At 47.1% G+C, this 24,673-nt stretch overlaps 1 protein-coding gene across 1 annotated transcript in view; it reads right to left on the bottom strand.

Moving 5' to 3' along the window:
- MAN1A1 (mannosidase alpha class 1A member 1) overlaps positions 1–24,673 on the bottom strand; it is a 463,708-nt gene that overhangs the window by 257,349 nt on the left and 181,686 nt on the right. The gene's annotated exons all lie outside the window — the stretch shown is intronic.

The following is a 24,673-nucleotide window of genomic DNA, read 5'->3' as shown; positions in this document are numbered from 1 at the left end:
TATATTTAACCTTGTTTACACAACTAGATACCAAACCGCACATGAGCGAAGGCATTTTATTTCAGATCTTTGGAACCACCGAGTACAAATAAGAGGACTCGCTTTGCATATAAAGTGCCTTTTGAAATCCGAGACTGCAGTGCTGATGGGCAATACAGTGTGCGTCTGAAAAATTAAGTAGGCTCTGCACTTTGAATCAATAATGAGATTCTCAATGCAGTTTAAAGCAACTGCATCATGCTCACCCCAGCACCATAAATAGGACTATAGCTTTTCAATCAGACTCTGGGACTCGACTTGGCACAGAGGTGAGCTTTAAAGTCACGGCGCGAGCATTATTACAGACTAAAGTGATGACAGTTGATATGCAATGATCTTAATGGTTATGCTTGTTTCAGCTTTCACACATGTGCTTCGAAGAAAATCTCAAGCATGTTTTCATTATTCATGCCACTTACTCAAACCGTGCCAACACAATGCAAAGAACTGTACTATGAGGATGTTATCACACTGCATGGTGAACCATATGAAGAACTATACAAGTGCAATGCCAACTGCCTATGTTAATCTATGTAAAGGTTAACATGATGTGAAAACTTCAAAGTAACAGTTGTGCGATGTAATGACTGCAAAGTAATGATAACATGCCAAGTGTAGAAGATAGAGCATGATGATAAGTGTCATGGTGGATGATTAAAGGAATGGCCTAAGAGGGCGCATGACAAGTTTTATCCAATCAAACTCAAAAGCACACATTAAGGTGGGCAAAAACGGGTGCCGAAGTCTGACAAGTACGTTGATGTTTATGTTGGTTTTTCATCACATTACTGAGTGATTAGTTGTCCTGAAATTAAATATTAAATTTTTTTTAACAGTGTTTAATATTTTACATTCCAAACCACCACTTGCTTATGTAGTTCTGCTACGATCCAACACAGTGACACATTTTTTACCTTACCATACCTTACCATTTTCAGCAACAAAGTGTTAATTTCTTTATTTAACAAAGATGGTACCTTCATGAAAGTTAAGTGTAAGGGCAAGTGGTAAAGGATAGGTGATTAATAGATAAAGGGTAATAAATTAAAGGTAAGGGATTAAGGGTAACAGTAAGCAGTAAGGGATATTGCTCCTTACCATTGGTCCCATACCCCTTAACCGCTTATATTCTATTCTTGCCCCCTCATCTCATTCTCTTTGGCCATTACTTCTAACCAATTGCTCTTAGTCCCTTACCCCATCCATTACCCTAAACGTTTGCCAACTGCCGAGAAGCCCTTACTCTTACCCAGAAGCACTCACCCATAACCCACTTACCCCTCCCACTTAACAGTCCTAAAAATACTATGTATTTAATATTACTTCTGTAACTTACAATGAAATGGTAAACAATGAGATGGTCTACAACGAAGGTGTAGGCCATAAGGGAATCCACAGCAAGAAACAGCACAACAAAGAAATAGATGCAAATACATGGTATGTTCACCAACAAATTTCAGGACCTCTACAGCACCACATCGATCAAAGCATTCTATTTGCAAACCAGCCAATAATAACAGACTTAGGTCCATATCCAAGGTTTCAAATATATGCCCCTTCTAGAGGCTCAAACATCGGTATCTTAGTCAAAGTATCCTGGATTCGGGATAGAACCGAAACAATACCATATCCAGAACAGCTCCGATGAAATGGAGCTTCTGAGAAAGAGTATGGTGTGATTCGGCATGTTGATAGTGAACCCTAGAAAATGCAGGCGGTCTGCAGTAGTCTGGAGTTCGGAGACTGCCTGGGGTAAGCCTGCCTTCAACAGCCAGTCACCGAGATAGGCAAAGACTGGCTCACCTGATCTCTGCAGATGAGCTGCAACCACCGCCACTTTAATGAACACCCCAGGGGCGCTGGTGAGGCCAAAGAGGAGCACAGCAAACTGAAAGTGCTTGTAACCCACCGTAAACCTCAGGTAACGTCTGTGGGCAGCAAGGATGGCTATCTGAAAATATGCGTCCTGTAGGTCCAACGCCACCATCTAGTCTACATGGGAGAAAGAACCTGCGCCAGGGTGAGAATTTTGAACTGAAAAGGTTGAGGACAAGCAAGTCCACAATACAGCAAAGGCCTTCGTCCTTTTTGGGTACCAGAAAGTAGCAGGAACAACCAGATCCACTTCAGATGTCAGCAATCACTAAGGCTCATTTGGCCAAAAGAGCCATCACTTCCTGTCAGAGAAGAGATAATTGGTCCTTAGTCAGCATGTTAGCATGTTAGCATGTTGTATGTAGGTGGCATGGGTGGAGAGGTAGTCTCATGGTGAGGGAGTAGCCCCTTCACACAATCTGCAAAACCCAACTGGCTGATTTTGTGAAATGTCGGCGGGGCAGGTGAGGGTGCATCCTGTCACCTACTGGGCACACATGGTGGTAAATGAGTGGACTAGTAAGGTTTGGAGGCTGCTGCTGCGAAGTGGGGTGGGGAGTGACTGACCCAACCCAGTGGGCGGGTAGGAGCCACATCCACGAGCAGGCAGGGGCTGGAAAGCTCCTGCCCAGCCACCGTAGCTCATGTACGGGTGTGACTGTACGCCATTTCTGTGGCTACAAAAGGCGGATTGAGTGCGACAGGGGGCCATGGAATGGGCAAAGGACCCGACTGCGGTTCTTAAAGCACTCCAGCATCAAATCCGCTTGGTCTCTGAAGCGACAGGAGCCTTTAAAGGGAATGTCCATGAGTGATGTCTGGACATCCATAGAAAAGCCAGTAGTCCACAACCAGGCATAGAGTCTCAGTGCTACTGTCTAGAAATCCAGGTCCATCCGCAGCCCCTGTAAAACTGTGCCCCACAGAGCGTGGGAATAGCGGCCCAAAACACATGCAATGTTCACAGACTGCAACTACAAGCTGGAGCAGAGAGGTGACAGTAGGCAACAGTCCTGTTAACAGGAGCCCCTATGCTGAGCTTGGACTATGCCCAAAGGAGGATGCAAGTGCTTCATTAAAAGGAAAATGAAGTTCTGATGGGGCACAATCCCGGCTGAAACACTTCCATCAAGATATTTGTCTTGACTGCCATCAAAGTAAAACTAAGATTGAGGACCTCAGCAGAAACCATTGGGAACAAAGCTCCATCCTCCGTAGCCAGGGTAGGGAGAACAAGTATACCAGCATCTGGTGAAGTGTCCAGTCCACAGGCTACACTCCGATCTTCACAGCAGTCCATAGGATCTTCACAGGGCTAGTATTCTTCGGGGTCCAGCAACCCCTCCCATTTCTCTGACCCGTAGCCCATTATTTGGTTTTCATTCAGCTCACGGACAAGGTATCATGTGTATCACGCGTACGTACAAGAAACTGGTCATCTTGAATACATTGTTGTAACATCTTATTTCATGTCTCATGCCATACTGTATATTATATGTTTGTTTGTTAACATGAATTACCAGACTAAATGATCTGCACAGTAGTTAACATTATATGGGTGGGCAGGGTATTCTAAACAAAGGGTTGAGTTTGGAGGAAAATTGGAGGCTTCACTTTCAGTGGGTCTATTTTTAAGTGGTACGTCTGACGCTGTGTACTATGGGACATGAAGTCATTTATGATCACACGAGAAGGTGGCAGGGTAGGATTGGTTGATCAGGAAAGGTGGGGTCACAGCACGTGACTTAAATGCAGGGAAAACGAAGAACAGTTGATAACACCATTTTACCCAGGAAATTGGCAGATAAAGGAGTTACGGAGGTAGAAGCAACGCAGGTATGTGAGGAGTTGGGTGTGAACTGAGGGTTGAGTTTTAGGGTGAAGTGTTAACAGTCAAGAGGGGCATAATTCAGTTCTGTGTAGAGGAAGTGTGTTAGTCAGGGCTTGGAGTGCAAAACGGGAGGGTTGAGGTTTGAGCACAGGTTTTCAACTTTGTGTGTTTAGAGGGAAAGCGCAGCCATAGAGTCAGTTTAAAAGTATGGCATGGATTTGTTTATAGTGATTGGCGCATATATAAACCTGAGCAGTTTGAGGTCAGAGTTTAATTGTATTGTTCTTTTATTCGTAGCAAACCCCTGAAGAAGGGCCTACTATAGCCGGAAATGCATTGGGTACTACAAGAGTTGCAACTAAGAATGTTTTACGTTTCTTCACGTGCCCAGAAAAAGGCTCGGATGGGCATATTTGAGGCATAAGAAGTTGTTGAAAGCGTAACTGTCTCATGTGTGATAAAGAACCAAGAAAATAAAAGAAGTTTAATGAACTTTTTTGAGAACTTATCATCGATCATGTTGGAATCAGAAAATCTGTTAAAAGAAGAAGTGTGAGAATCTTGCAAGCTGTGCGCCTGGTGTAGAAATTGAACTTTGCTCTGTTATTACTGATTCAGTCTATGCCAGACAAGCCTCCCACCCAAACCCACCCCCCCGCATAGTGTCAGTCGGGGATGGTGATGGCACCGGGGAGCCAGCTTCAGGATCAGCGCTGGTGAAGGATGGTACAACCGGCACCGATCCAGATCCATCTTTGGATCCCTGGGATCCAACTAGTGTGTGGCAAGAGATGCTGGTGTAGATCCAGAAGGGGCCCGTCCAAACAAACGGGACGGGCCTGAAGGCGCGCCAGAGGGAATGGGATGTCAAAATATGAGGTGCATGACCTCATAAAACTAAGAGTTGGGCCGGGGGTCGCTCCAGCTCCCCGAAACTCTGGGACGCACAGAGGTGACCCAGACGCTGGCTCAAACGCGGAGCCAGGTCTCGAGTGGTGATAAACCCTCGTCCCATCGGACAAAGTGAAGTCAAAGCATGCTTTGACCTGTTTCCTATGCGACCATGACTTACCTGACCGGCTCAGCAAGGTGGAACTTCTGGATCCGCGACCACTCCTAGGACCTTACTCTCGACAAGTATCTCGATCACCGTGGCATCGAGACAACAGGAGCTTGAGGGATCGCTCCCTTAAGGTCTTTAGGGGCATGGCACGGATGTCAGGACCGGCCTTTGGGACGTTGTCCCACATGAGGCATCAGAGGCAAGCAAGCTGTGGGTCAGTCACTGACATCTGCCAGTGACACACAAGTTACTACTTGTGTAACGATATATCTGTAAGAGGCATTAGTTAGTGATGGATTACTTACCTTAGAATATCCCCATGCATCAGACTGGATCCACAAAGTTTTGTTAGCAGTACCTCTGCACGTCAGCAGATTGCCTCCTGTGGCTCCGTGTCAGTCACTTGCGTCGTATGCGCTGAGATGAGGTCACAGAGACTACTTAGGCGCCACCCATGCGCAGTGACGTCAGTTCTGCACACGACTTTCTATGCCAGGAACGCAGAGCCATGCAAGACACTGACCATTGGTGCATAAAACTAGGGCCTTAAAAAGGGATGACCTTAACCGTAGGATCAGTTCGCAGAAGGGGGAAAATGGGTGGGGCAGTAAGGAATCGATCACTAACTAATGTCTCTTACAGATATATCGGTACACAAGTCGTAACTTGTGCATCTGAAAGACACGTTAGTGATAGATTCCTTACCTTAGAATAGATACCCCAGCAATACCAACCCCGGTGGTGGGTCCGAGAACAAGATTACACCAGAAAGTCACAGAGAACAGAGCGGCCAAAGAAGCAGTCTCTCCGGACTTGGTTGTCAAGGCTTGGTAAACGTGTGCAGCGAGGCCCACGTAGCTGCCTGACAAATGTCCTGCAAGGGAAAGCCGTGTCCCAAAGCAGTAGTGGCTGCCCTTGCCCTGGTGAAATGGGCACGCAGCCCTACAGGGGGCTCCTTCTTAGCCAACGAGTAACAGGCTTTGATGCAAAGAACGACCCACCTAGAGATGGTCCGTTTGTGAATGGTCTGACCTTTATGGGCGCCCACTTAACTAACAAAGAGCTGGTTGTCCACCCGGAACGGTTGTGTGCGCCTCAAATAGAATGAGAGCACACGTTTTGGGTCCAGACGGTGGAGCCTCTCCTCTTCTTTTGAAGGATGCGGAGGCGGAAAGAAGGTGGGCAAAGTGATGGTCTACCCGATGTGGAAGGGCGTAACAACCTTAGGCAAGAAAGAAGGATGGGTCCTTAAAACCACCTTGTCCGGATGAACAGAATGGAAAGGAGGTTTAGAAGAAAGAGCCTGGAGCTCACTCACTCTTGTGACAGAGGTGATAGCTACCAGGAAAGCCATCTTGAGAGTAAGAAGACGCAAAGGACAGTTACGAAGGGGCTCGAAGGGAGCGCACATCAGATATGTCAAGACAAGATTTAAGTCCCATTGAGGCATGATGAACGGCACAGGAGGAAACGTGTGCGTAATGTCTTTCAGAAAACGGTTAACCACCGGAGAGACTTAAAAAGAGAGGGCTGATATGGAAGCCATACAAAGGAGGAGATGGACGAAAGATAACCTTAGATAGTGCCCAGAACAGAGCCCCAAGTGGGCCAAAGAAAGAAGGAACAGAAGGAATTCGGAAAGAGGGGCAGAAAGGGGGTCCACAGACTTAGCTGTGCACCATGCCACAAACTTGTTCCATCCGCAGGCATATACCATCTTAGTGGAGGGACGCCTGGCAGCCAGAATGACATCACAGACTTCGGGAGGAAGATCGAAAGCTGTCATCTGTCGCCGCTTAATCTCCACGCATGGAAGTGGAGGCTAGACAGGTTCGGGTGGAGGACTGTGCCCTGCTGCTGCGACTGAATATCCCCCTGAAGAGGCAGTCGGATCGGGGGATCGATCGCCATGTTGAGTAGTTCGGGATACCAGTATCTTCGTGCCCAATCTGGAGCCACAAGAACGACCTGGGCCCGGTCGCGCCGAATCTTCTTCAGCCCTTTGGGCAGAAGTGGTATAGGCGTAAAGGCGTACAATAGACCTCAACTTCACTCGCGACGAAAAGCGTCGCTGAGCAAGTGCTGCCTTGGAAATTCCAACGTGCAGAACTGATTACACGGCGCGTTCTCTTCGGTGGCGAATAGATCTAGCCAAGGCTCTCCCCACTGCTGAAAGAGACCTTGTGCCACATCCAAGTTCAAACACCATTCGTGATCCATCATGCACCGGAGTTCGTCGGCTCTGGCATTCATCGAACTCGCCAAGTTTTGAACCACCAAGGTAATGCCTTGATGTTCCAGCCATGTCCAGAGGCGAAAAACCTCCTAACAGAGGTTCAAGGACCACACCCGCTCTGTTTGTTGAAATACCATATGGCGGTGGGGTTGTACATGAACACCTGCACCACACTTCCCCGGATAGAGGGAAGGAATGCCTTCAGAGCAAGCCGGATCACACGAAGCTCCGAAAGGTTGATATGGAATCTGGATTCCACCGGAGACCAAAGGCCTCTGATCTCTGACCCTCCCATGTGGCTTCCCCATCATATCCGTCACTACTGTGTGCTCCGGTTGGGGAAGGGAGAGGGATCTGCCATTGACCCAATCGCGATTCGTGAGCCACCACTGCAATTGTCATGCAGTGCCCTCCGAGATCTGGACGTGTTCAGACAGGTTGCCCCGATGCTAGGCCCAATGGAACTTCAGGTCCCACTGCGGAGCCCGCATATGCCATCTGGCATGTTGCACTAGCAGGATGCAGGAGGCCATCAGGCACAGGAGCCGGAGGGTCATCCTGACAAACCCGGGATAGCGGCTGAAAGATCTGAATCATAGCCTGAATATCCTGTACTCAATTCTCGGGAGGATAAACCCGAGACCGCACCGAATCCAGAACCGCTCCAATGAAGAGGAGCTTCTGAGAGGGAATCCAGTGAGACTTCAGCACGTTGAAGGATAACCCCAGCAAATGCAGGAGGTCGGCCGTAGTCTGAAGATGGGTGACAACTGCTTGGAGCGAGCCTGCCTTGAACAACCAGTCATCGAGGTAGGATGAAGAATGACACCCCTGACACGCACAGGTGAGCAGCAACCACCGCCATCACTTTCGTGTACACCCGAGGGGCGCTGGTAAGACCGAAAGGGAGCAAGGCAAACTGAAAATGCTCCTGGCCTACAGTGAACCGCAGGCAACGCTGGTTGGCCGGCAGGACGGGGATGTGAAACTATGTGTCCTGCAAGTCCAACGCTACCATCCGGTCTCCAGGGTCGAGGGCAGACAAAAACCTGAGCCAGAGTCAACATCTTGAACTTCTCCTTCCGGAGGAAGCGATTGACGCTCCTAAGGTCCAAGATGGGGCGCAATCCCCCCTTGTCCATCTTGGGGACCAAAAAGTAGTGGGGACAACAACCACGTCCTACTTTGGGCCCAGGAATGCGATTATGGCCCGTTTGGCCAAGAGGGCCATAACTTGCTGCTGGAGAAGCACAAAGTGATCCCCCGACATGCGGTGGAACTGAGACATGGCTGGAGGGGTAGACTCGAAGTGGAGGGAGTAACCCCTCCGGACGAGTTGAAGAACCCCCTTGTCGGAAGTGACAGAAAGCCAATGGGGGAGGTGATGCCGAATCCTGCCAGGCACTGGCGTGGGGTGCGTCCCAAAGCTCAGACTAGGAAGGCTTCGAGGCGGATGTTGTTGGGGCGGAGGTGACCCTCAAGCCAGCCCCCGGAACCGCCACGGCGGCCTCCACGCCCACGCTGAGTTTGGTTCTGACTGAACGAGCGGGCAGGGGCTTTCCTTTCATGGCCACGAAAGGAATGAAAAGTAGGCGTGGCTGGGCGCGTTGCGGAAAGGCCCAAGGACTTGGCCGTAGCTCGAGAGTCCTTAAAACGCTCCAGAGCACTGTCTGCTTTATCACCAAACAAGGGAGTGCCATCAAGGGGCATGTCCATAAGCGAGTTCTGGACGTCCGGGGAGACCCTGGTAGATCTCAACCAGGTGTGGCGGCGAAGCACAACAGTCGTGGAAATTGCCCTACCAAGGGAGTCCGCGTTGTCTAAGCCAAAACGAATGGTGACTTTAGGCGCGTCCTTACCCTCTGCCACAGCCTGGGACAGCACAGCCTGGACCTCTTCAGGGCCCTGAGGTAACACCTGAGCAACGGTATCCCACAACGCGTGGGAATAGCAGCCTAATAGACACGTGGTGTTACCGACCACAGCCCCAAGCTGGCTGAGAACAACCGCTTTCCGAACTGCTCCAGCCTCTTAGAATCCTTATCGCGGCCAAGTCCTCAACAAGACGTCAGTGAGGGCGTCATTAAATTGCAGCAGCGGCTCCGATGAAGTGGACGCCGCCTGGAACACCTCAGTGAGATTAGTCTTTAGGGCCACTGTAGGGGGATCAAGGTTAAGGACGTCATCTGCTCGACGGAGCACCAGCGTGTACTAGGCACCTTCCTCCATAGTGGGCGGGGGAGAGGCAAACCCCGGGTCAGAGGAGACGTCAAGGCCACACGCCTCCTCAAAGTCGTCCGCCCAATCCGGCTCGGAGTCACACTGATGAGCCAGAGGGTCCTCGGACCCCTCCCAGTTGTCCTCTACCTCCGTTGTATGTGGCGCACACCGTGGTACGGCGGGGCAGGGACCAAGGAAGGAGCATACAGCATCGGGAACTGCGCCGGCCAGGGACAAACCGGCACAGTGTCCCAATTCGGATCCCAGATGGGGACGAAACCGTCCGGGAACCGGGCAGAGGCGGAAGTAACAGCATCCACTGCAGCGGCGCAGGCAGAGCCGAGGGAGGCGCTGGGGCCGGAGCTGGCAGCGTGGGACCTCGTGGCTGAAACGGCGTAGGATCCTGCGGCGCCGGAGCAGCTGGCAGCGCAGGTGCCGGTGGAGTCGACGGCCCGGCAGGATCCTGACACAGGACCGCAGGGCCCAAAGGTGCACCGGCTGGAGCCCGAGACCTAAACAGGCCGTCCATGGCATCAAGAAACTCTTGCAGCTGTGCGGGAGTCGCAGACAGACCCGGGTAAGGTGGCTAGGCCGCGGGTCTTCCAGGCTCCAAAGGAACCGCAGGGGCGAAACCCCTGTCCCCCTCGTCCGCATCTGGGGACCGACGGGGGGGCCGTCAGAGCGACAACGCTTCAACAACTTTTTGTGTCGTCTCGTACCCGAATCCAAGGGTGAAGACTTGGAGCCCAAGGAGCGATGATGGAGGCCCCGCGAGCATTCCCTAGAACGGCCCCTGGACCGTGGGTGCGCCGGGACGAGTGCCGAACTTCAAGCAACTTCCGGCGTCGCTCCCTCAAGGCCTTTGGGGCCATGGCCTGACAGTCTAAACAGGACCAGGAGTCGTGGTCGCGCTCCAGGCAGTAGAGACAGATGTCATGGGTGTCCGCCAAAAACACATTGCGACGGCAGGCCCGCAGGACTTAAACTCAGGCATCCCTACATGCACCAGAACCACAAGAGACAAAGTCCCAAAAAAAAGAGTAGTCAAAAAGTGACTAAGGTACATGCTCTAACCTGATCTGCGCTTACTGGCGCGGAAAAAGAACAGACGTCAGCACGCATGGGGGGCGCCTAAGTAGTCTCTGTGACATCATCTCGGCGCATACGACGCCAGCGACGGACGCGGAGATGCAGGACGCCATCTACTGACGCACAGAGGTACTGCTAACAAAACTTTCCGGATCGAGTCTGACCCCTGGGGATATTCTAAAGTAAGGAATCTATCACTAACGTCTCTTTCAGATAGGAGCCATTGGGCTCGCAGCCAGTTTTTTTCAGATGACATACTAACACACAAGGAGTATACATCTCAAAAAGACCGGACAAACAAGCATTGAAAATGTAATAGGTCTCGCTTTTTAGTAAGTTAAAGCTGTTTACTTTGCTAATGGTATTGTATAGCAAAGCAAATGGCTTTAACTTAAATAAAGGCATGACCTATTGAATTTTTAATGCTTGTTTAATTAGGTCTTGTAAAGGATTAATAGAGCTATAACATTCTATATTTGTATTTTATATCACAAACATATGAAGGTAAAAGGAGTTCACAAACAATTAACATATTCCTACTTTTTTCGGCACAACAATTACACACTGGCCATTGATAAAATGTTGATTTTGTGGTTGAAGTTCGCAAACTTTATTAATTCCAGGTTATAAAAATTCCTCAAAATTTCACACTGATTGATTTTGTGCACTTTTCGCCTGCAGGAGACTGGAAAACATCTCCCAGAAAGTTATGTTCTGCGTGAACCAGTCTCATGTTGGTGTCTTGTGCACTTTTTTCTCCCATGAAGTATGCGCTCACGTACATAAAGCCCTGTTAGATACCCATATACCACACCATAAGCTGCAAGTATGTAATGTTGTGTGATTTTGTAAAATCTTCACAGGAAAAAAGCAACGCAAATTAGCATAGCCTAAGAGTCAAACAGATGTACCATAGGTCTTGAGTGTGTAAAGTTATCTATATTTTCCCTCCTCAAGGAACCTAAACAAGCCTTTTCTCACCCACCCACCCCCTCCCCAAGAGTGTTCAGTCCACTCGTCTGCCAAAATGTGGAATGCAAAGAAAGAGGCTGAACATAAATATTGATTCAGAAAAGGGGGTGGTGATGGACAGAGTTTCTGAATTAAGCAGAATACTCCTACCCAGTCAACAGATCAGGGCTTGATCCATCACCGTTTTTTAGCTCACTCAGAACCTGGCTACATGCAAATTAGTCTGTCCCTGTCCCAGTGCATCATGGGAACAGGGCAGACTAAACTACCAAGCCAATTCTTCACTGGGAAGGAAACAAGCTTCCGGGGACCGGTTTCTGGCATTACAGCCGTCATCGGCCCGGCTTGCTTGAATCCTGATGGTGCAATGAGCAAGGGACTCACATCTGAGTATACCCTTCCACGCTTATGGTGGACAAAACGATTCAGAAAAGGGGGTGGTGATGGACAGAGTTTCCGAATTAAGCAGAATACTCCTACCCAGTCAACAGATCAGGGCTTGATCCATCACCGTTTTTTAACTCACTGCCCTGTTCCCATGATGCACTGGGCCAGGGACAGACTAATTTGCATGTAGCCAGGTTCTGAGCTGGGATGGTGCAGTGAGCTAAATAACGGTGATGGATCAAGCCCTGATCTTTGGACTGGGTAAGAGTGGTCTGCTAAATTCAGACACTCTGTTCATCACCACCCCCTTTTCTGAATCGAACATAAATATTGGCTAGAATTATCTGTAGCACTCTGTTTTGGGCGCAGGAAGCACACAGTTGACGCAATTTACAGTAAACAATCTACTCATGCTCTGTTCTTCATACCCCTTCTTTCGTGACAGCTTTGCCGCGTGTCACGTGACAGGGGGAGGTGACCTGCTTTCTACCATTGGCTCACACAAACTGCCCCGGAGCGGCCTCCGTCCTTTTCAGAGGCAAAGGCCTCTCAGGAAATCTGCAGTCTTCGCCTTCAGCATAGGAGCCCTACTCCACCGCAGACCACTGCCATGAAAACCTGAAGTGTGCTGCAACTTCCTCCAATAAACACACCCAATCCATGCAAGCACGACCTAAAGCGTGACCGAACTGATTGTATTTGGACATTAACCAATCTGGTCTATTACTAAACTAGATATAGAGCAAGTCTCTACTAACCAAACAAAAAAGTAATACACAAGTGTTGGATGGAAAACCCGGAAAAGCACAAAGAGGATGTCTAGATTACGATAGTGATGCAATGCTAAAGTAATGGCAAAAGAGGCTATACATGTATTGAAGGAGAATGACTGCAGCTTCGAACTCCATAGCTGCGTACAGATAGCGGCCGGCAAGCTGCGTACAGGAAGCAGCCGGCAAGCTGCATACAGGAAGCGGCATTTCCGTTGCTATGACAACAAAAGCATCGCAAGATGGCGGCGCACTGTCTACAGTCCCTACGGACACACACTTGCTGTTTGCTGTGGACAAATGGCAAGAGCAGCCATCCTTGTCCATGCAGACGCGTGCATGAAAGCCCTCGGCAGGATTGATTCCAAAAGGTACCCGCAATAGCAAGAGGAACGCAAGTGCTGCTTTCGCCAGGCAAGACCTAAAAAGTGTAAAATATGTAGAGAAAACTAAGCATTGGCATAGTATTGACTCTCTCCAGAGCATGCACTGAAGTACACTTATTTAGGCAGATGTGCACATGCAATCAGGCAATACATGGTCATCCACTGTGCAAGAAAGCCAATAGCATAAGGGGGCTGACCAACTCTCATGAAGTATGCTATATATAGTAGGCAGAAGCAAAATGGGAATGACAGTTGGGAAAATCAATGGATTAACAGGTCTGAGACAAAATCGCTCTATGCATATATGCATTTTCATTTAGGAGACATTTATTTCATAAAGATGGTCAAACAGTCTCTAGGACAGACCTAAGAATGAGTGCTGGTGCCATCTTCTTGCACAAATTAGCCAAGGATTATTCTTTTCAGATAACTGGGATGCAGTTCAGCTCTTTGTCTGCTACAAGCTTCTGAAGGAGAGAGTCACTCTTTGCTATTGTTGGAGGCAATAGTCTGGCTCGGGATTCTCTTTGACTTTTCGAAGGCTGTCATTTTAGGACAGCGTAGCAGTACAATAATGTTCATGGGAGGTTTTAAAAATGTCTGCCAGGTCACAGATGCCCTGGTGCATTAGACATTACAGTTGCTTATCCTGGAATTATAAGGAATAACAATTTTACATAGTTAGCATTTAAATAATTGGAAAACTGAAGCAGCCTCCATACATTATAGGATATGTGGCACACACAATAGGTATCCCATTTGCAACGAACTGCTTCTCTCATAAAGGAAACCCAATTGCATGCTGAGCTCGTCATCAGCATTGAAGGGGTTAATTTCAATCATACAGCCTGATGTGCATTTTGGGACTAGACACGGAATGAAGAGTATTCTAATTTTCTAAAAGCACACATGGATTAAGAGAACAGTTTATTTATGTATTCTGTAAATGCCAGGCACACATTTAATGTTTATCCAAAAACGCGAACACAGTTACTCCCACTGTCGCCATTAGCAGCTTGGAGTCTGAGCATCCTTAACTAATTAGACTAATGTTATAACACTGTAATACCGAACTGAGCCTCCCTCCTGAATGTGCACAATTAGTGTGTCCATCGCTATGGTACCATGATCCAACTATTTTGTTGAGTCTATAGAGGTATAAAAGCTTATTCTATCTTCTACAGTGTATCTTTATGAATAAATAAGAATGAAAAAAAACATTGGCATATCCAATAGGTCTCGCCTTTGGACCCTTATAAGTTTTTAGCCATGCAACATTTGATGTTGTTGCACCAAGGATATTGTGCTGCATAACTAAATACTTATAAGGTCCCAAAGGCGAGACCTATTGGCTATGCCATTGCTTGTTCTCACATATGAGAAAGCATTCAAATATGTGAGTTCAGGATGTGCACTGGACATATAACTTCTGTTTCATTAAGTAGGCTATAAGGTTGCTGAATGTATAATAAGATTTTAGACCACATGTAGGGTACACACTGACTGGCCTAGTTCACTAACGAAATTGTTGTCAGGGCAGGGGGCATGCATTATACTAAGTTAATGTAGAAACAATACTAATGTTTCACAATGCAGTGAGGTAATTAATGTAGTAAAGTGAAACTCTTCTGTTTGTTAAAGAAATACACTTTTTATGAATTTTTAAAACACTATATCATATTCTAACATGAAGTTTGTTGCACGATTTACAGTTCAGATATTTACGATGCTCAACTGCCAGACTTGACCCTTGGCTCGGCCCTCCTTGGTAATGTGTTGGCCTACCCACTTCTAGCCAGGTGTACTAAAAGGAAAGCTTGTGAATAGCAAAAAAACGGATAAAAAGTATGCTCAGGGGGAAACGTAAATCTGTGTATGTCCTCTTACACCATTTGTTAAATAGGGCCCCCTGAATTCATATTTAATACGTATTTATATAACAGAGGGTATTGGAGTGTTTTAAATGAGCATCAGTTACGTACCACAAGGACACATTCATTTCTTGGTAGGCACGGGGAGATTAAGTGATTTGCCCAGAATCACATGATGCTGAGCCAACGCCGAGACTCCACTGTTCCTTTGTCAGCAGCTCTGCCCGTAAGGTTACATCCTATATGTGCTTTGAGAAGAATTCGGGACACGCTTAGACATCTCTTAAAAATAGAATATCTTCTTGTATTTGAAACTCTCCCCTCCAATCAGAGCCCTGCTGTCCCAGAGCACGCAGGCCTGGGATCAGGAGGCTTAACAAAAGGTGCTCGCAGTTACAATCACCCTCGCGAGACTGACTGTGCGCCCCCAATAAGTGAGACAGGAGGTGTGACTGTCCGGTCAAGATTCAGACTTAATTACATCTGCGGAGTAATCGAATCTGGCGCCCTTGAAAGGCTGTGAGGTTGGAGTCAACAATGAAGCAGGCTGGTGTCTGCAGAGGCAGGGCGGCGGAGAAGGAGGAGCCTGTCACTATTTATTTTTTATTTATTTTATGCGTTTTTATATAGCGCTGACTTTACCCGAAGGTGTCTGAGCGCTTCACAATAGGAACAGTAATGATACCATTTTATTTATTATTTATTTATTAATTAATTGAATTTATTGAGCGCGACAGCTACCCATAAGGGTTTCCCGGCGCTGAGAGACAAATCAAAAACACCAGGCAGAAGATTTAGAGATCAAAAAGCCAGGTTTTCACCGCTCTGCGAAATCGCATATGACCGTTTTTTATCCGAATGGCCAAGGGAAGTGAGTTCCACAGTCTGGGTCCTAAGTTCGCAAAGGAACCACCGCCCATTCTGGTGATCTTAAACTTCGGTACATTGAAGAGATGATGGGATAAGGAACGAAGTGAGCGAGCAGGAAGGTAAGGGCCTGAAGGTAAAGGGGAGCTGATCCGATTTTGATCTTATGCATAAAGCTCAATGCTTTAAACTTTATCCGGTTTTCAACATGGAGCCAGTGGAGCTCCCTCAGGCATTCTGTAATATGGTCACGTTTCCGACAGCCACAGAGAAGCCGAGCTGCGGCATTTTGTACCAGCTGAAGGCGCCGTGTGACGGCCTTGGCAGACCCCAGGTTGCCGTAATCCAGCATAGAGGTTATCAAGGCATTCACAACGGATCTCTGGGTGTTTTCGGGGAGTATCCAAAAGATTTTACGTAGCCATCGTAGGATGGTAAAACAGGTGGCTGCGACTTTGTTGACCTGATCTTTCATGGATAGACCCCTATCGATAATTACTCCCAGATTTCGCACTTGTTCAGACGGAGTTGGTAAGAAACCCATGGCAGTAGGCCAATGTCTTAGGTTCCAGAGGTCAGGTTTATTACCAAGGACCAAAACCTCAGTCTTTCCGCCATTTAATTTGAGCAGGTTGCTATTCATCCATCCAGATATTTTGCTGAGTCCAACTTGCAAAGGGGAGGGAACCGTGGGATCTATTTGAGATAGTGAAAAAACAATTTGTGAATCATCAGCATAAGAATAACAGTTTAATCCAGAACATTGTGCAACATAAACCAAAGGTGTAACATATAAATTAAAAAGAAGAGGACTAAGGATTGTCCCCTGGGGTACACCATGGGGGGGGAGGAGTAGATTTAAAAGAGGATGATTTAGAGAAGATTTGAAAAGTACGGTCAGACAAAAAGGATGCAAGCCAGTCCAAGGCTTTATTACCAATGCCGATGGCAGCGAGGGATTTGAGAAGGATACTGTGTAACACAGGATCAAAAGCTGCGCTGAGATCAAGTAGAATCAGCGCAACTGTTTCTCCTCGATCCAAGAGCAAGCACAGATTGTCTGTAACGCCCAAAAGGGTCGTCTCCGTAGAGAAGCCAGGGCGAAATCCAGACTGGGATGGATGTAGAAGGCTGTTGTCCGTTACAAATTTTGAGAAATGTACATGGATATGTTGCTCCAAAATTTTCGAGAATGCCGGTAACAAAGAAATGGGACGGTAATTAGCGGTCACCTTAGGATCCGCCAACGGCTTCTTCAAGAGCGGGGTGACCATAGCATGCTTCCAACAACTGGGAACGGTTGCAGTATCCAACGAGTGGCTTAACATTTTGCAAATAGTGGAAAGATGTGAAAAATTCAGGGAACGTAGTATCGGGGCGGGCAAAGGGTCCAGCGGAGAGCCTGACTTGACTTTGCTCAATGTTTCCGAAAGAGTTTCCGGGCAAAGATCCAGCCAAGACAACAGTTGAGGCGAGGATGACACCAATGAGTTGGCAGCCTCTTCCCTAGCCTGAGGAGAAGTCGTAAAATTATTTATGTTGCTTTGAGCAAAAATGTCCTGATGTATATTAACAATTTTGGAAATAAAATACTGGGCAAGCTCATCGCATTTCATGCTGGATAACGGAGGAGGTATTGCCGTAGTCTGTGAACCTGCAAGCTCCCTCACCACATTAAACAGAGTTTTAGATTTATTCATGGTTTCGTTAATAGTCTTGTTGACGTGGATAGCCCTTGTTGTAGCACACGCCTTATGATAACATTTCAGCTCTGCTTTATAGGCAGTACCAGATATGAGAGAATAATCTTTCCTCCATAAACGTTCTAATTTCTTACATTTAGATTTGTGCATGCGGAGTGTCTCATTATACCATGGAGCGGGGGCTTTGTGAATTATCCCTTTCTTATGGGTAGTGGGAAGACAGGTATTTATGGCTTCAAGAAGCCAACAATTAGCGGCACTGGCCATCACATCCATATCATTGGACTCAAATATAGTTTCAGGCTTAAGATCAGTTAAGATTTTATTAAAAGCAGCAGAGTCAAACTTTTTCCAGTCCCTTTTCTGTATGTTAGTATCAGGTTTGTGATTGGGTATATTCTCATTGTTAATGACGGTAAATTTAATTAAGAAATGATTGGACCAGATAACTGGCACCGCCACGGAACACTTAACATGGATACTATTAGAAAAGATTGGGTCTAAAAGATGTCCGTCCTTGTGGGTGGAGCCCTTATTATATAAAATGAGATTCATGGAAGCAAGGTCCGCAATGAGGTTGCAGGCCAAACTGTCCTTAGGATCATCCAAATGAACGTTCAGATCACCAAGGACGAAAAAGTTACTAGATGTAGACAGAGCGAGGCTATGAGTTCAGAAAGTTGTAACTGCCATGCGTTAGCGAGACCTGGAGGGCGATACACTAATAAGCCCGAAAGGGTGGTTTTAGGTTGGAGAGCCAGCTTAAAATACGCTGCCTCGCAGCCGTTTAACGGAGCTGGATCGAGATGGCATTAATAAATATTTTTGAATATTATTGCCACACCGCCTTCTATTTTCCTGGGGCGATCGTGCCTTACAATCGCATATTGAGCAGGGAGGGCTTCTGCAATGTCTGGTCCGGAACTATTGCGAAGCCACGTTTCCGTAATGAAAAGTGCATCAGGGGATTCATCCGTAAGGAGATCAAAAATCTCACGTTTGTGTTTGGGCAAGGAATGACAATTCAGGCTGAGAAAGGTGCAACTCGAAGGGGAATGAGTTACTACTCGAGATGCTAGACTACAACATCGTTGTGGAGTATCCAGATGGAAGGAGCAATGAGGGCAGCATTGTGGAAACTGATCTAACATATTAAGTGTAGCCGTCGGATGATCCTTTGTGGGTCTAAGAGCGAGGATCTGATCAGCGTCATAGCATAATCGAGGGCGCACATTTTGTCCAGGGGGTATGGCCCCTGGGCCCGAAAGGGCGCAGACGGGCTTGCCTTTGGCGCGCTGACAGCGCGCCCGCTGCGCCCGTCCGCTGCGCATACGGGGATAGCACATTATTAATAAGAAGGGAGGTGGGAGGGGCGTGGCCTGTTGGAGGGGGGCGTGGTCAGTGGCCTCTGGGGAATGGCGGCGAAGATGTTGTGGCCCGCTGCAGCTATGCAATCAGCTGCGCGGGACTGCCCAGATCGTAAAGAGAGAAAGTGCAAGTGCCCAGGAGGGGGAAGTGAGTAGATAAAAACAGTCAATACACAAGTTTTAAAATAAATTGCAATCCTCGCGTTCTCCCGGCTTCCGCCTCAGGAGTTAGATTAGCCTCTGACTCGCGCTCGCATTCAGCGCGTTAAAATGTCTTCAGCGGGGGGCGTGGCCTGTTGGATGGGGGCGTGGCCAGTAGCCTCTGGGGAATGGCGGGGAAGATGTTGTGGCCCGCTGCAGCTATGCAATCAGCTGCGCGGGACTGCCCAGATCGTAAAGAGAGAAAGTGCAAGTGCCCAGGAGGGGGAGAAAGCGGAGAAAATGACAAGTGAGCATGTTACAAAAGCAAAACATTACGTTACATGAGGCAATAGTGACAATTGTGCATGTATCAAGAGCAAACAAAATACAAGAGGTAGCAAACGGTACGTTACAAGCGGAAAAAGTGACAAGTGTGCATGTTACAAAAAGCGTACAAAGTACAAGTAGAGGTATTGTATTGTAATTGCATTTATATAGCGCTTACTACCCCTGACGAGTAATACTGCAATAAAAGGCAGACACTCAAAACACAAGAACAAACGTTATGCAACATGAGGCAATTAACTCTCAAGCCAGTTCGCGGCTCATGCACTGGTTTGTCAGTATACCACGCTTCGGCTCCATTGTTAGGCGGTGCGCAGCAAGGGGTCCTTTGGACGGGGGGGGGGGAATGCTTTAAAAAGCAGGAGGTGGAGAGGGGCTGTGTCAGAGCGTCGGCCCGCCCCGGACATCAACAACCACAGAGAAGGCAGCGGAGGCCCCTGGAGTCCCGGTGCTGTTGACGAGTTTCGGCGCAGTCTCTCTAGCTTGAGTGCTATCTCTGCTGCTACTGACGTGTAAGTGCGCAGCGCCTACTGAGGGACGGGGAGAGAGGAAGGCGCTACAGGGGCCCAGGCTAGCATCTAAGGGGCCAGAGGCGGCACCGAGGGGGCTTATTAGCAGGTACTGGGCACAACCAGGGCATCTCTTCCGCCTGCACACTCCCTCCCTCCCCTAGCTACTTTCACTTTTACCTCTTGCACCAAAGAGGGTTGTGGCTGTATCACAAAACATTTAGACAGGCCCCGTTCCATGCATGTCCTGGTGGTAAGGCGGTACTCGTACAACCTCTCCGTACCACGTGCAATAGAGGTTGTAAATGTGTGACAAGAATGTTTCTGCATGTTGATCAGATTATGCTGTGTTTCTGTTGCGGTGGTGAAGTGTTGTTTTTGGTGTGCGGTTGTGTTTTTGTGCATTGTTCCTTCAATGTTTGTACTGGGTGGTTGCACTATATTCTCTTTTTAAGTGTGTGTTGTTGGGATTGTGTTATTTTGTGTTATTTAGTTTAGAGAGTTCAGCAAATGCTGCTACATTACCAGCAGACGCAGCTCGTTTCCTTTTAAGATCTCGTGACAAGTAGCCATTCACCACAATCTGATTCGCGACACACACGCTGCTGCTCTTGCTCTATTGAAGACATCAGTGACCCCAAAGTGTGGCCCAGACCTGTCTTGACTCAGCAGCTTCGGGGCGCATTTTATCCGCCTCGACCACGGGGAAGTTCGGCACTTTGGTCTTTCTCAAAGAATAAGGTTGGGGTTCAGTCAGTCACACCTCAGAAGCACTTCCAGCAGACGCAGCTGACAGTCTTTTTTCAGTCTACAGGTCTGTGACATGTCTGTTGTGCCTAACCATGATGTCTGGCTTCCTCCTGTGTGACGCACTAAGCGACGCTTTGCTGGAAGCAGAGACGTGGTATCTGCTATGACAAACAGGTTTGCATCAAAATCAGAAGCAGAGCTTTAAATGGTCGCGTACTCAGTTGCTGATTACCTGCCCTTTTTAAACAAAGCTAGACACGGAAGTCATTAGGCGCGCTCACAACACCAGCAGCGCCCAAGAGATAGATTCTGCACACGTGATGAAAGCCCGCCAGTAGAAGCGCGAAAGCGAGACACGGAAGTCATTAGGCGAGCTCACAACACCAGCAGCGCCCAAGAGATTCCGCACACGTGATGAAAGCCCGCCAGCAGAAGAGCGTCCTAGAGATGAAAATCGCAGAGGGAAAGCACGTACCCTTCCCCTGTCCAACATTCCCGGCAAGTGAACAACATAAGGTCTTTTGCTGGACGCAGCGCTTCGCACTGCTAACACCAGCGAGACCTAAAAAACCAAGTAAAAAATTACCAAGGGGAAGCTCTACTCGGAACTGCGCTGACTGGCGTGGAAAGAAAATAACTGGCATCAGTGTGCCACCTATATAGGCACCGCAAAAGGCACTTTAGGTAAGGATGCCTAAGACACCATGCAGAGCCAAACAATGCCATCTACATGCGCGCAGGGGTGCTGCTCACGAAAACATTTCTGGATCCAGTCTGGCGCCTGGGTATAATTTAAAGTTAAGGAATGTGTGACTAGAGGTCTATCAGGTATCGAAACCCAAAAGTCTTATTCAGCATATTCCGACGACCCATGCCGAACCTTGTTTCTCAGAGCACGGCACAAGATCCCCATGCATTTGTGGTGTTGCTTTCTTCCTTTTCTTTTCTGCATTCAGTGGTGATGTAACTGAAGTGTAGCATGCTGCTACACTTTCACCTTAATAGCAGTTGAGAGATGATGTAATATATTTTCCCATTTAGAGGTCACAACCTGTACTTAGGTGAGACCCAAATTGGTGCCAATAACTCTTGATTGCACAGTAAAGAAAAAAACTCCCACATGTATGGCGGTGATGCAGTCTACACTAGCATCCAGAAACAATACTTATGAACATGGCTTTCTGCTGGGTATATTTAGAAGACCATCAATATCATTCATATCCATCCTGGCAGGACTCTAAAAATTAAATCCACAGCCTTTGTTAAACTAGATATCAAAATATTAGTCTCACAAATATGGATCAGAGTTATATGCAAACGATACCAATTATCTCAGGTAGGTATTGTATGTGGAATTTACTTGTTTATTTTACATTCTCTATAGAACGTCTTAACAAAGAGGTGTCAATGCTTGCTCTAAATGGTTGTCTCTCTCTCTGTAAAGTGCACTGAGTTACAGCAAAACCAAAGCAAGGCACAGAAATCGAAAATTAACCGGTAACCGAAAACCACAGAGGACAATGCTACATATCTACCAGGAAAGATTTGTGAGACCCTGCTTTGGCTAGATCACTGGACGAGAACTAGACATTAGACACGCTCTTATGTGGGTATCATTTAAACAGTAAATCATGTCTGAAGTCCCATCTAGTTTTGAACTGCAAACATTGATTAATAAGGTCATTCTGCTCTCTCCGAATCTGGCTGAAAGATTACTGCAACAGCCACATCAATGAATCATCTGACCTAGATGGGGACTAGACCGAGCGGTTTCCTATTACTCTTCATGCTGGCATAAGAACCATAATCCATTGTTTTCAAAATATATATTTTTGAAACCTAGAAAATAATTAAACAGGGACATTTTTATGTGAATGGCACCCATCTGACTCAAAATTCCCACTATAAGCTAATGACAATGATTAATTGCTATTTTCATAGACAAGATGCGTGTTGCCCGTGATGTAAGATGACGGACACGACCCTCCTGTACATGCTCTGGGCCTGCCCCACTCTGGTGTTTACTGGGAGGGTGTGTTTGAAGCATTGGCCACATGTATGGATAGGGACGTGCCAACTACTTGGGGGACCTGTATCACTGGAGTCTTCCCAAGAAACAAAAAACACTAAGCATCCACCTGGTTTTGGGACATGGGTTTTACGGTGGCCAAGCGATTGATCACCCGCCGATGGAAGAAGGCAGACCCCCTCGCCAACGAAAGCCTGGTTTCTGTCAATGTTTAACTGGGTGAAAGCGGAAGCAGTTTCATTGGTTAGGGAAGACACGACGAGACTGCGTACATTCCCTTTTTCTGCTGCATGCAATTCCATGTTGTGCACGTTACAAGGGCTGTTGCTGCCAGATGTTCCCACATTGGATACATAGAGTGTGATACCTGGGTAGGTGTGTGGCATGAGCGTTGATTTGCTGCACGACCGGGCCACTCCAACTCCACACTGGATGGTCCTCTCTCCTAACGATTTAGATGTGCATCTATGAGATAATTGATTGGCTCTCCCCTTTGGATTCACGGGGTCTGTCTTTTCCCACACCTCTATGCAGCTCTTATTTCTTTTCCTGACCCCTTTTTGGCAGTTTATTTTTACTTTAAGGGTTTGTGTTTTGTTATTTTCTAAAACTTATTAGGCTATCTGCATAGATTCATGTGATGTGGCGGAGTGAAACCATAAGGGTTATATACTTGCGATTGACATGACTAGCTTGAACACCATATTCTTTATTGTACAATAAGTTGACGATGCCATTTTCTGATTGGTAAGTAAAAGTAAAGGTTACTGGACTAATGGGAATTGCTATATGCCGATTTCAATCATGTAAGATTGATAAATGTGCAAGTGTACAGCTCCTTTGTGATTCAAGCTTGATTTTTCTCTCTACTAGCCTTGTATGGTGCTTTATACGATGTTGTACTTTCTTCTGTACATGTCAATTATCACAAATCTCTCTAAACGACAGATCAAACAAAAAAAATAAGCTGATGACAATACCTGGAAATTGTTCACAAATCTATGTCAGGACCCGGAGGTAAGGATTATGCTTGTCCTTTCTTCGTTTTTACCACAGTAGGCATGTTAACCAGTAAACACCAAACAACAAACACTTCATTTCCCATGAAAAGTAGGGAAAAAATTGATGTCCATCAGGAACAGTTTGTCTTTAGATTCTGAAGCCACAAAAAAGCCTCACATCTTTGTCCTTGAGAGTTGAGGACAATGTCCTACAATATTTGCAGTCTTACCTTGTGGGTGGGATGAAGGCAATATATGCATTCCTTATGGGGATCTTATGAATGTAGCCTTTTCTTTCCGCAGGTCTCACAAGGTCTAAACTGTCCCTATTTGAAAGGTTCTGACATCTTGAAGCTCGAAAAGTAGGAGAAAATATCAAATTTGAGTTCAAGCTGAAGAAACGGAGCAGAGCTCAGGGAGACTCCCCAACACATGACAGGCGGTAGAAAATCTGAGGGACGATGCGCCTGCTGGGAGTGTTGAACAATTGTTACTTACCTGTAAACAGGTGGTTCTACAGTATTGGTGTCTTTCATAGGTTCACATGCTTGAATATTCCCCGTCGAAGTGAGAGTCTCACGGTACATAAAAATAGCAATAAATGCTAAAAATATATGTATGTGAGAACATAACAAGAATTCCTCCTTAGGAATGCATGATCGAGAGAAAACACTTGTAACATATCACTGTCATTATGTTAGTCCAAACTACAGCCAATTAGGCGCCAGCACCCTCTAGAACCTTCGCCTCAGAAACTCAAGCCCTCAGATTTTCGTACCACCAAAGTGACCCAGAGTGCATGAGGAGAAGAGAGCCTCTGAGGGGAGGAGGGTGGGTCGCATTTGAATCTATGAAAGACACCAATACTGGAGAACCACCTGTTTACAGGTAAGTAACAATTGTACTTCTCCAGTATTAAGGGTGTCTTTCATAGATTCAGATGCTTGAATAGAGTAGAGAGCAGTAACCGCCAATGAGATTGCTAAGCACAGCATGGAAAAGCTCGAAGACAGTAGTAATACGGTCATGGAAGCTTAAATAGCAATCATTGAAAAAATATAAAGGAGGAGGGAACAGAGGCTCACCTTATTTGAAAAGAGGATGAAGTACTGCCTGTCCCACTGCAGTATCCGCCTCATTGATGGCGTCCAAGCAGTAATGCTTGGTGAAGGTGTGCCTGCTGGACCATGTTGCTGCACAGCAGATCTGATGAAGTGGCACA

This window comes from Lissotriton vulgaris, chromosome 6 (genome assembly GCF_964263255.1).
Source record: "Lissotriton vulgaris chromosome 6, aLisVul1.2, whole genome shotgun sequence".
In the NCBI taxonomy this organism is placed as follows: Eukaryota; Metazoa; Chordata; class Amphibia; order Caudata; family Salamandridae; genus Lissotriton; species Lissotriton vulgaris.
Note: the sequence above shows the minus strand (reverse complement) of the source record. Positions and strands in the feature narration are given on the sequence as shown.